Source organism: Anser cygnoides, chromosome 11, assembly GCF_040182565.1.
Source record: "Anser cygnoides isolate HZ-2024a breed goose chromosome 11, Taihu_goose_T2T_genome, whole genome shotgun sequence".
In the NCBI taxonomy this organism is placed as follows: domain Eukaryota; kingdom Metazoa; phylum Chordata; class Aves; order Anseriformes; family Anatidae; genus Anser; species Anser cygnoides.
This window is the reverse complement of record NC_089883.1, coordinates 15,407,581-15,421,763: the sequence shown is the minus strand read 5'-3', so window position 1 is coordinate 15,421,763 and position 14,183 is coordinate 15,407,581.

Below are 14,183 nucleotides of genomic sequence, written 5' to 3'. Positions count from 1 at the left end.
TAGCACAATCCCGTCCAGACTAGAGCATCTCAGGAACAGATCAGGGACCTGAATCCCTATTCGGTCAGGGGTTTTCATTAGCCATACAGCACAACAGAGTAAGAAGGCACTGCCAGCACTGCTAAGTTCAGGTCCTTGGACCAGCTGTACAGCCTCATGGGCTTCAAACTCTGACACCACTTGCACCTGTGCAACCTCTGGGAAAGTCATAGGGTGGCACAGGTAGAAATGAGGACAGTATCAGGGCTGCAAAAATATTTCATGCATGAAGCAAAAAGAAGGTCAATTCTTCTGCAGAGCCCAGACTCTTATGGAAGGTTGGCAACTTTTTAAAGCAAGGCTTAAGGACCACAATGAGAACCAAAATGCACGCAAATAATTATATAGGCAAGAATGTAGGCTTCGCTGATATTTGCAAAGCCACTTCACAGCAGTGCTATTCAAAGCAAGTCAGCATCAGCACGCTATGCATTTTCAGAAAGAAAGGAAATAACAAAAAGATCTAACATTTCTGTATCGGGGTGCAGTTTGCTACACTGGAGCATGCAAATCATGTGTCTAGTTCCATTCTCTGCTCCTGAAGGCAGCTTGCATGGCATGCTTTGAACAGAGGCAAATACCAAAGCACTCACTCTCATGATGCATCCAGCCATTTGTGCCAGACATTATCAAGGAAGAAGACCTCCTTCCAGACCCCTTCTGGTAATCTGACAAAAACATACAGCCTCATATTTTGCTGATCTGAAACTAGGCTCAAGAAACAACCCAAGAGAATGACTCTTTAGCTATCAGATATTTTTGTTGAAGGAGAGAACATGCTTTCAGCCAAACAGATATTTCCATTTTTTTTCCTTTAAAAAGATAGTGGAAAGTGAGAGATCAAAACATCATTAGAGCTGAGTGTTCTGCTTTGAGTCTTCTTGCTCAGTGTACTCTACAACAGCACTTTCAATTTAGAGATTCTGCTCACACATTCTAATACTCGCTGAGAAGGGGAGGAAGTCAGAGAGACAAGGACAGAGAGCGCGAGAGTCCATCTGAAAGTACAGCAGCACAAGCACATATGCATGCATGCAGTGTACACTTGCTAGCACACTTCCTGCTGAGCTTAACTAACCAGCTTCATGAGCTAATACACAAAATTTATTTCTACTTCCTACAGTACAGAGTAAAAATGAAGATCTCAGGAATACAGAGCCTCAAAAGAAGACAGGATATGAAAATAAGGAACACAAAAATAAACTATACTGTGCATTTGTTTGACATTTTTGGTGCCACTTTGCATCATTTGGAGTTTTATTAGTATGGTGACTTAAAACCTAAAGGTGGGTAGTATTTCAGGGCTTGTATTTCTAAAGCTACCAAGCTTTAGAAATAGCTGGATAGGACTTTGGAAATGTGTGCAATATAAAAAGAACATGGGATGGAGAATACATCTAGCAGGTCTCCTGTTTTGTCCTGTTTACTCCAAGAAGTGCGAAGGAAGAGGACCATACCCTTTAAATAATTTGCAAGCCCTTTACCTTTCAACTTTTAGAATTCACCAGAGACCAGAAAAGCACCACCATATGTGTAGCTAGAGCAAGCTTATTTGTACAGAAAAAGCAGTAGACAACACTCTGACAGTGTTTTCAGATTCAGAGTTTCTAAAGATCAGGCTCCCTTACAATGCTTCAAATACAAGACACAAGTCAGTACCCATAGCTGCAAATTCATACTGTGGTTTGTTTTTCCTTTGATTCAGAATGATTTTACTCTGTGCTTTGGTAACAATATAGTGGTAAAACCACATCTGTGGTATGTCGATGTGTGTGCTTGCAAACCTATGCAAGCCAATTAAAGAAAACTTCTGAAGAAGCCAACAGAGCTCCTAAAAAACTTGCACACCTGAGTTTATTTTTCATAATATAGGGACCACATTCTGGCAGCTGGCAACAGAACAGCTGCATATTCACAGCTGCATAATATCTGGGTGGAAACAAAGCACTTTCCTATGGAAAACTAACTGTATAGGAGCACTTAGGATTTTTCTGGTATAATGCACAAACACTACAATGGATTCCCCATACATAATGAGAGGATGGATAAACAAAGGCGCAGAGAGCCTCTGGGTCTAGATTTTCACACGACATCATTGGTGGAACAAATCCTTGGGAATCTTCTGCAAGGCCCTTTTTCATGTTCCACCATATGTCACACAAGCAACCAGAAAAACCCACCCCGTAGCAATGGGATAAGGCCAACCACCCATTCAATGGCTCATACATTTGGGGAAAATTGTATTGTGCTATTATTTTGGGGAAATATTTCTAGTACCACCACATTCTGGGTGCTGCCCAGGGGTAAAACCATAAGCCATCAGCCACTATCAGCTGAGAGAAATGTACTTCTAACAGGCATAATGCTGGGATTCCAAGAAAGAGTATTTCACAGCTGGAAACCACTTCACAGCAGTCTTTCAGTTTCATATTTTAATGTCATCTGTTGAGAACAAAGAGAACCACCATGATATTAAAGCAATTTCTCTTTGACCCTTAGTGATCTCTAATTCACTGGACTCTGTAATTTGCTTTGTGTTGAAGGTTAAATATAGCTGCTGTAGCTGAGGACTGAAGGGCGGCATTGTATCACTCTGTGGTGTATTTCTCACTCTGTAACAAATATATTTCATTTCTTATAAGGATGTAAAGAGAAAAGAAATTCTGAATGCACATACGTATTAGGATGTGCTCATATTCTGGAAATGACCTTAATACAAAGCCAAAAGGTAATATTAACTTTGCCATACAACTTATTCTTAAAGAACAACATTTTCATTTGAATAGGATCATTCTGCTAGCCAAAGATGCAGTTTACTTCTGTTGAAGCGACATTTTTATTGTGAACAAATAAAATTACATCAAAGCTTCTTATAATGCCCAAATCTTATTCAAAACATATGGTATGGGCCGACTTTTGTTGACACTGCACTAATGCAGTAGATATAATGGAGATATACATATCAACACATAACCATGGAACAAATTAATTAAATGTATTCCTGAAACTAATTGGTTTGTCCTCTAGTTGTTCTTTACAAAGTAGAGCTGACAGGACACAAACAGTGGCCTCATCCTTTCATTCACATTTTTAGAAAACATCGGGAGCTCAGGTCTGCGTGTATCAAGTTAGACAGTGCACACTGATGAGGCAGAAAAGACAGCCTTCTGCCTGAGATATGGCATCGGAGACTTTTGTATGGGATGTCTGTGTGGTACGAGGCCTTCTCTGAGAAAGCATTTTCCCTTGCTGCACGACAGAAATAACTCTGGAGACTGACTGAAAGTATTTTCATTTCCAAGTAGTGTGATGGCAGTTCCTAACTTAAGATGCCACAATCAAAATCACAGGATACCCAACAGAAAGGAGCCTCCATATTAATAACAAAGATTAGAGCTGCTGCTCCCCAGTATTTTAGCTCTAGCTTCAGGAGATCTCCCCCAAAAGATTTCATTGCAGCAATCAGGCAGACACAAATGTTAATACCTGTGGTGGGTCCAATATAATAGGCTACATTTTCCTGGTATGTTGAATATTCCTGAATAACTTGCAGAAAAGCAGCATGTGCCATGGACTACTATCCTTTTGTGTACAGAAAAGTAGACATAGTCATGGATTTCATGAAAAAACTGAGGATGTAGTAGCCCATATTTTGTACTAGTCCCTCTTTCTCTTCCTGAATGTACTGATTATTGAGTTATGTATCAGTTACTATGCAATTTTTCAGAGCAGCAACTTGGATGATTTGGAGGGGGTCTCAAATTAAGTCTGTCAGATAATACACATCTGTGAGTAAATCTGAGTGAGCAGGGGTGTGACAGAATCCTAAAGAATGAGTTTTTGAGTCTTAATTTTGAAAAACAGCACATCTACAACTTGTGTATCTGCACATGAAGCAAATACACACTTACAACTGTCTGGCTTGTCTGCCACTGTTATGACTAATGGACAACCGCCCACAACATGTTTGGAAATTAGTTAAATTACTTTGTAATGGCTTTTCTGCTTTCTTGTCAAACACCTTTGCTATCTGAATTAAATGGAATTATTAACACATTTGTTTACTGCTAGATGCGGAACAGAGTGGAATCTATCTATTCATTTTAGGTTTGACTTGTATTCTTTTCAAGCTTGATTCACAGAAATTAAGGCTAGAAAAACATCTCACATGTCTGCTTTATCCCTCTTGGAGATTTGCTCCTGTAGCTAAGTGCCCTCTAGCACATCTCTTTCTTGGAGGCAAAAGCCAGCTCAGACAATCTGAATGCATTTCTGTTCTGTTTAGATTTCCAGCAGTGCAGGATATTGCTTAATAATTACATCCCTCGAATCTCACCATTAATTTACATTTAAAATAATGAATAAGAGAAATTCCTATTCATAGTAATTTTAGCAGCGCTGTCAGACTTCCTTTAACGTCAGACTTCACCATCAAGTCCAAATTTTCCTAGATAAAAATGGCTGCCTTGCATAAGTTTATATGGCTTGGTTACAGGCCTGATGCAAAACACTTTAAAATAAAAATGCTGACACAACATTAACTACAGTGGGCCTTTCTGTAATAACATCTTCTGATAACACCTAAAATGACTGGGTTCTAAGGATTTGGCTGTAATGAGAAAGGAGGGTGGTTAGAGCTGCAGGTGGCATTGTTTCCAATCTAAGAACACGACCGGGTGCAGAAAATGATGCAGCTCTTACTTTCAAATAATAAATACGACTCCAAAATATGTTTCTCTTAAAAATTACAGACTGAGGGGTAGGTGGAAAGCAGAGGCTAGTGTTGCTGACGAGGACGGATTATCTAGGTTCTCTACCATGATGTCCAAAGCCATACCACAAGCCATTATTAAATCGGATCCACCTTGTGATCTTGCCATAGTGCACACCAAACAAACACTGTCTGTGGCAATGTTGGAACTCAAGGAAAGGGAACTAAGTAAGATACCCAGGGTCAACCTTACAACAACACGTTGGCACACCTTCTTTGAGATGCCCAACTTTGTGGCTAATAGCTGAGTGTTATGATGTTAAAAACCAGTAGAAATGACTCCTGAGACTAAATATTAGAAAATGTTGTTATCCTAATGTCTGATCCTTAGAGAAAACTGCTTCCAAAGTGATCCACACGGCTGCACCCCCCACATCAGTGAGTTGCTTATGCCAGAAGGAAGTACTAAGGTGGTCTTTGTAGTCCCGCTAACATTTCTCTGCACAAAAGTGCACCACAAAGAATAGGATCAGGGATACAAAACCAGCAAAAGGGATATGGAAACTTTCACAGGCTTTTTCCTATAAACATACAAACAGTAAAGTACTTAAATGGAAAGTGCCAACCAAATGCAAAAAAAGAAAAAAGACAAATGATTTATGCATACAGAAATGTGCTTGTTTGGAAGAGGGAGAGAGTAGGGCTCCCACCGTAACAAGAATGAGAGATACCAGAAGTAGGAGGGAAGTAAGCAGGACATTATCTCTGTACATTGCAGATACCCTTTTTGGGACAGCAGCTATCTGTCAGATTCGAGATAAGGATACAAGGATGGTAATAGCTGAGATGCCCAGCTGGACATCTTCATCATTATCTAGAAAAACCTTATTTCCTGAAACACCTTATTTGCAGCGTTCACATCCTTGTGTCTCATATATGTACCACGATCTTACAATGTCAGCTTAGGGGTTGGGTTGTATAGCTGTGTCAAGATTATCGTTTATCAATTTTGCTTCTCAAATAAAGCAGTCCAGCACAAAGAAATCTCACCACATGTGCCATGAAGTTTACAAGGTAGTCACCACTGTGGTAATGGCTGCTGCTGTTTTTCTTCTGAAATCCTGAAAGCTAGGAGCAGAGCAGATTTTGGACTTGCAGCTCAGAGATTGTACTGTAACAGAAGGATTGTGCTCTGAACTCTTTAAACTCACTGATGGGAATTCAGTTACAGCACTTGCCCAAACACATCAATGTCTGTTGAAGGACAGTTTAACAAACCACTGCATCTATCTTAAAATATCAAAGAGTATTGAACTGTAAAAAAAAAAAAAAAAAAAAGTGCTACAATACTGAAAAAAAATAGTTAAAATTTATGTTCAAACTCTCAACAGTTATATGAAAACAGAATAAAAATCTGAAATCTCAATTTTTTATAATAATTTTTGTTCTACAGATTGCTTGCAAACACCTCTTTTCTAATATTGGCAATTTAAATCCATCCTCTATTTCCAAATATCCTTGCATAAATCATCCAAAGGAAATGACAGAAACAATATCCTGCACCTCACGTTGCAAATAGGAATGTGATCTTCTTAATTAAATTTCAAACTTGAGTTAAGCTGTCAATGCCCCACCCCCCCCAAAAAAAAAGGAAGAGAAAACGTTCAGACAAAAAGCATATAGAAATATGAAAACTGCTTTGTAAATACATATATAACATTATTATTTCAGAAACAGCATGAATAAGAGGTGAAATTACAGAAGTGCTGTGAAAATTGCTGGCAATGTTATTACAGTTTCCCCTATCAGTTTGCCACCAAACTAAAACTTTGTTTGGTATGTCCCTTATGTTGAATTTTTGGGGAAAGTTGGCACAAAAATATCCCAATTTCAGTGATTTGTAATCATAATATTTCTGTCTGGCTGGTGATGAAAATCAGCAGCTTTAGATTGCTTAGGAGCAGTGACAAGAAGAAAAACAAATGTTCCAGGTCTACTTAATGACCTCTGCACATGTCAATAAAAAACCCAAAGCTTAATCCAGCAAGTTTTTGTTTGTTTGTTTTTTGTTTTTTAGCTTGCATCAAATACACATAATGCAAAGAGAAGGACCATGCAAGTAAAATATAATAATAAGTGTATATCTGGCAAAGAACAAGCATCTGGGCATCTCTAATTCTAGTAGTCATTAACATTGGAATGCCTAATTTAAAGCTGTAATATTCTATTTTTATTGTTTGCCACATACGGTATAAGTAATAATATGTAATAACTAAGCATTCCTAATTTATCCACTTGTATAATACAAGAAACTTTTAGTGAACTATCAAAACTGCGAGGCAGAGATTAGTTTAAAAAGAATATCCCACGATGTCACACATGCACTGCTAAACCAGCTGAATCAGCTCTTGAAACACATTACTGATGTGAAGTTTGCAGCAGCAATGTCCTCTCCCAACATGGTTATAATCCTTAACCACTGCATCGGAACTCCAAATCATTGCTTCAGCTCAGAAACTAGCTTTGTGGGGTTTGTTGTTGTTGCTGTTCTCATTAACATCACAAATAAGCACAGAAAGAAGTTGGCAGATCTTATCTGTCAAAACACTTACTGATACCATGTGAAATCTGCGTTACTGCACTTCATATTAGATGCAAAAAGTATGCTAGAGAGACCTGAAGAGCAGTTAACTTGAGAATTTTGAGTCAAAAGATGAGCTCACCATCATGTTCTTTAAGAAATTAAGAAGAGAATTTCCACTAAAGCCAATTTCCTGCTTACTCAAGAACTCTGAAACCTTCTATGATTTTGAAGTTGGTTTTAATCATGCACCGCGTATCCATTTTTTTAACAAGCTATAGGGATAACTGGGCAAATATGAAACCAAAGATTTTTTTCATTGTTCTCTCTGTTTGTCTGATCTGCCAAAGGATAAATCCGCCTTTTGCCTTTCAGTGGAAGTGTACCATTAAAAATGAAAGTAAATAAGGGCAGAAAGTCAATATTAATCAAATATAATCAATGAGAAACTAGCAGTGTGCTGTTTTAAGAAACTCCATCTAACACATTCAATGTATTGAATGAACACTGCACCACAGATCACGTCCTGAATATATTTTAATTTCTTTGCTTTGTTGCTTTTCTAATCCATTTTTGCTTTAGCTTTATAGTTTGTGCTAGAGGCCTAAAGATATTCCTCTTGAGCACCGCCCTTTTCTATCAAGTTTTTAAAATGCATTAATCACAACTGGGAAATCAAGTCTGGTCGCCTGGTTTTGCCCATAACATTTGGGGACTTAAGAAGGTTGTTTGTTCTGCTCTTCCTTGGAGTGGTGAAAGAGATGCATCTGTAACAGAGATTTCTCTCACATTCTATTGGAAGCAGAGAATGACAGCAAATGTTACAAACAATTTGTATAAAGTTTGATTTCCCTGCCAGTTGGATAGTCTATAGCCTTTTCTACATTGCTCCCAAGCAGCAGCAAATATTCTCAGTAGCGAGACCAAATTTTGCAGTGGCAAATCGTACTAAAATAATCCAGAAACAACAGTGAGCTCTGGAAACTCAGCTCATTGGGTGAAGTGTAGACATCCATTACACATACTACTCCATGAGAGAAGATATTTTTTATTATGCTTTTATGAGCTGCATTCTGGCAAGACCTTAGGATCACTGCCTTCCTGCATGGCAGTACAAACTAAGCCCCAAACTGTACACAGCACATGAGAATTTGTAGTGCTGCTGCTGGCAACGTGAGAGGGGCCTCTAAGTCACAGACAGCGTTTATTTTTGGGGTGCTGCATTTTTCAGGGAAGAAAGAAGTGTTTCAGTAAAGATGTGCTTATAAACATGGTGCTGTGTGTTGAGCATCTAGCTACAATATATGGTCACATAAATCTTACTCAGTATGAAAACATTTGCATAGAATACTTGGCTATATATAAGGTTTAAGTACTCCAGCGCTTTAAGAAAAATCTATATTTTATAGATTAAAATATGTATAAGTTTAAATTTATCTGCATGTTTCTTCTTTGGAAACTGTTCCTTGAGAACATCATTAATATTTATTACATTTTCCATGTCTGAGCAATTATATGGGCATAAATTCTTCACGAGCTGATTCTGCAGGACCTGAGCGGTTACATGGCATCCTATTTATGTCACTGGTATCTCAGGTAGGAACCTGTTCAAAATCTGTTCTTGGCCATTAAAACATCCTTAATGCCTTAGCATCCCCTTCAAAAGGTCTGGGAGGTGAGGTAGAAGGCCCTGCCACTTGTTCGTGTTCAGCTCGAGGGCCTCTTTCCCGCAGTGTATTCATGGCTGTGGAGCACTTTCTCCCAAATGTTTTGCAGGCACAACCTCCGTTTCACTCTGTTATCTTCATGCGGCCCCTTCAGTGGTCACCAGCTCAGTCCCTCTCCACCTGCAGGAGGAGAGGCAGCTAAAGCCCGTGAGGGAGCATCCTCCGCTTCCCCCCTCGTGGCACGGCGCTGCTGCCAGCAGGTAGAGGGGCCAGCGCTCCCCTGCTGCGAGCTAAGTGCTGCAGCCACTATTTAGAACCCATTTTCATTTCCCCACTTCAGTTTCTGCAATAATCCAGTTCCTCCATATTCTTCTTTGGGCTTACCCTGAAATTTGCGGGGCTCTGACATGCTTTTCTACATTTGAGCATTTATTCTCTATTTCCACTAGAAAATATTTTTACAGATCTTACATCAAAATTTGCAGCTCGCATTGAAGCATTGATTTAGCAGGCACACTTCATTTATTCATGGCAGGTCCATGAAAGAAGCTCTCTATCGAGAGCACACTGTCAATTGTTAAATATTTGATTTTTTTTCCTCAACTGCAATTAAGTTTTTATTAACATTTGCAGCAAATCTATAAATGCAGAAGACAGTGCAACACAGTAGCAAATAAGAGGATATAGGCCAAAAAATCATGGACCCACATTGTCTGCATCCCTGAGAGAAACAGCAAAACAAAAACAAAACCAAACCAACAAAACAAACAAACAACAACAACAAACCATTGAATGGAAAAGTAAATGATGGATCTACCAAATGAGAATTATTCTTCACAAGACGATGAAATCAACCTCACAGTACTGTTTCCATATGTACTTGCTACACAACCAAAAAAAAAAAAATTTTCTAGCTTCAGGAGAGGGTACCTTCAGCTGGCAAAGACAGAATGCTAGCCAGTCAGAAAGGTGACTTTTTTTGGACAAAAGAGGAAACTTAATGAATTCCCTACTCCACAGACGGCTGTGGTATATGTTAGAGCACCTGCTGCAACTCACTTCATATCACGTTGCGGTTATGAAAAATAGTTTGCTATTTTGGAACCCCCTGGCAGCCAGAGTGAATCACTGAGGGCCCAAAGCTCATTTATCTTTTGTCAGAACTGAAGCCAAATGAACACCATCTTGCCCAGCAGCTGAAGAAAGGGGGAAAAAACATTCTGCAAGTAAAAATAACCAGAGGAGCATGCAAGAGTTGCAAAGACGAGTGACTTATGGCAGGTAATAAAAAGATTTTCACAACTCACTCAAGCTTTTTAGACCACAGTATTTCCCTGCCAGTAGTGAGAAAAGCAACTTGCAGGGGAGGGAGAGGGCACGGGGAGGTGATCAGGTAGAAGAAGGAGAGGGACTTGAAAAAGAGAGGGGAACGCATCTGAGCCATGGTCAAAAACACGTAACAGCTCATTAGAAATGCAGCGTTTCAGACTAAAATTCCTCATCCGTTCTGATACCGAGCTAAAGACAACAGTGAGATATTCTGATGACCACACTTCCTGGCTGTCCCTCCCCAAGGACAACGACCCAGCACAGTTACAGCGTGGCCAGGGCCTCGCTCCGGCAGGGAAGCAGCTGAGGAGCCCAGCGCAGCACAGAGCCTACCAGTCCCCTCTGCATGGGATATGCCAGGTAAGATCGGGGGAAATGATACCCCTGTCTGCCATCAGCTAAGTGACCTGTTGGGTATATGCAGATTGAGAAGTCAAGGATTTTCACTCCAGGTGTCCTGTGACAGACGAAAGGCAAGAAGTACACTAACAGATGCTCTATCCCTCCAAAGCAGCAGCAAAATTAAGGGCAGAACTCTCAGGAAAGGGAAAACTGCACATGTTTGTTTCTGGTCGAAACCTGTGAAAAGTGAACAGCTGACATCAGGCTGCACTACTGAGAACCAAACAAATGTAGGGACCAACACATTAAACAGGGACTTAAAACTGAAGGATATTTTAGCATTAAGAGTAGTAAAATTTCCGATAATAAAAAAAGCAGCAGCGACTGCACAAAGATATGGCACTTCCAGTTCTTCAGTGGCACTTCTCTACATCTTCTTGTAAATAAACTCTGAAAAGCTGTGATTAAGGATGAAGGATTTTTACTTTTTTTGTGAATACTTCCATGTGCTGTGGTATAACAGTATATTATCCATGGAGTACATGATTCCTAGTCAAGTGTTCAAGTAGCATTGCATCTAGATCCTTCAGAGAAATAAGGCCCTGCCAGTGAAAAAATATTTCTCAGAAAACTCTTAATAAAACTACTTTGTGGAAGGTTGAAAGTCCTATTAGACAATATGTCCAAAATGACAAATTTAGACTGTAGCTACTTTCAGTACTTATCAGGACAATATTGATGTCCTTACTTTCATAGTGAAGAAAGTCTCCCCACCACATCCTGGTGACTTCTATGGGGCTATATGTAGGATGAATTAGGTACCATATATCATGAGCTGGGGAATAGTTGCTCTCTTAATACAAGCCCCTATCAAATCTCTTTGATGACTGACAAAGTAAAGTAAAAACACGTCAACTCCCCTAGAGTTCTGAAGTCCAACAACACGTTGGTATGTTCTGCTTAGTAAAGTACATTAACGACAGAGGCAGAGGTAGTATCTCCTATCAAACCAAGAGCTCGAAACCTAGAAAGTTTAGGCACAATAGCCCTTTTCCTATTCCAGCTGTGCTAGCTGGTCTGATAAAAAATAAGCCTTCTGCAAACCTTGTCATGTTTAAACTATGCAATAATTTTGTAATCTGAATATAAGGGGTACCTCAATAGATGCAAAGAGACTATCTTGCCATTTCCCTTCTGACTTATACTGTACATACTCTTTATGAATAGCAACATATTTTGGTTGTCCATTCATGGCTTGCAAAGTGTTTATTTTGTTCTGTGGCTGTCGAGGATATGGGAATCCTGGCAATCACTGTAAGAGGAATTTTAAGATAACTTATTTCCAGGAAACAGGTAGACAGGCACTAATCTACGTTTAATATGTATGAGAGTTACACAGGATTCATGTTTCTGTGAGTAGCTACTCTTTCCTCTCACGCTTCCTAATGATTCACAAAATACTAATTCAGCTACTAAAGACACTATTCAGCTACCATTAGACACATATTAATAGATATAATACACGAAATTGCTGAGCAATTCAGAGAAGCCAGTTACACTTTTAAGTTCAGTAAAATATGAACACAGCTGTAACTTTTCTTCCCCCACCCCCAGCTGTAGCCTTGAAGACCGTCCTTACAGCTTATAACACAAGCAGCATTACAATGAAATCATTGCCCTCTATTTTCTGTGCAATTCAGGGTACCACTAGTGTAACATGATCTTCATATGACCAGATGCTCTGATACTAACTTTTTACTTTGAACAAAAAACTGGAAAAACTCAAATTATAGAAACGGATCTGTTCCTCTATATACAGCTCAGAAACACTAACTTGGTAACTTAGCTCCTAACATGGTTTCTAATACGTTCTGTTCAAATGTAAATATTCTGCAGTTACCCAGATTCTCTCTATGCCAAAAGTGAAAGGAGCCGTGGAGTTACAAAACAGGCAGATTACATGAAATTACGTAGGTTAATCAGGACAGAGAGGGTATAAAGTTCTTACAAGGGAGCCTGGTGAGCAATCGGTGTTGTCAAATGTGAGATCCAAAAGCAAATAAATGCCAAACACTCCACAAGGGAAAGAATAATCTGAACCATACCAGCATCTTAAAGGCTCAACATTACACCACGACTGACAACATAAACCACTACATACAAGCCTGAACAGAAAATAATTAAAAACATTAAGATGAAAAATATTTTATATATCAAATACACTGGGAAAATAATTTTGATTCCATGTATATAATTCAGAAATCTGATTTCCTCTAGTGGATAGGTTTGTGGGTTTTTTTTTTTCTGTTTGAAGTAGGAAGAAGTGATGGTGTGCTTTATGAGCAGTGAACACTAAGAATGATCAGAAGCATTGGAAAATCCTCTCCATGTACCGAGTTGAAAGAGTAGAGATTTTTAATCTGCAGACAACCTAAATGCAAAGAGATGTGACTATTTTGGCAAGAGTAAACAGAAGTCTGATACGAAGACTTGTTGTTAGAGAAAGACTTATTCAAAATGGTTAAAGGAGAATAATTTTCAGTTTACAATTAGCTTGTACAGCTTATTTCTAGAGGGTGACAAACAGCCAGGAACTTAGCAAAATTCAAACAGGCAGAGATACAATACTGGCACAAAATAAAAAAAAAAAATCTGAACTAAGATATTCTCAGACCTGGCCTAAACCAGCACGCTTCAGGGACAGCCTCCGGCAATGGGCAAGTAGGTAGCAGCTTTGCTAATGGAGAGCTACACACATTCCTAAAGGAGCCTGGGTGTTACTGCTACAGATTTTGTACTCTTCCAATGTCAGCGGTTTCATGGACTATAAGCTCTGTTTCTGCCTTCACCATGGGTTTCTCTCATCACTTTCCTGCCTCTCAAGTTTCCTGTTAGCAAAACAAAAATAATACTTTTAAGAAGTAAGCTGTAAGAATAGTGCCTGCCACTTTGCCACACACAAGGCTTTGGGAAAGTTTGTTACTAAAGCATAAAAGAGCCAGCGCACCATGCAGGAAGTTAAGGATCCTTAATGATAACAACATGACTGCAGGTATTGGGAGGCATCTCAAGAGTCTGAGGCTTCCTTCACATTCAGTTCCCTATGCCAAGAACTTATCAATCAAGAAATGTTTATATGAATTGAGTACAGAGAGTAAAACTGTTATGTTTGTTGTGTACTGATTCTGCGTGTTTTTGTCTGAACACCAGGGATGTAACACTTCACTTGTGCCCCTCCTTTCCCAATCACTTTTTAATTTTTAACTGCAATTGCAACTTCAGATCTAAGTTGAGATGACCAGTGGGCTCAGTTTATAGGGCTCTAGGAATCTTCTTCCAGTTCACAGGTTGAGGGAGCATGGAACAAGATTCAGGCAAAAATTGCCTAATTTTCAATAAAAATTAAATTACCAATTTGGACAGGGCTTTTTACAATTCTGATGGTTCTCATGAATTAGACATTTTGACATAGGTAATGTTTGGACTTACAAATAAGGCACTGCTTATTTCAAGA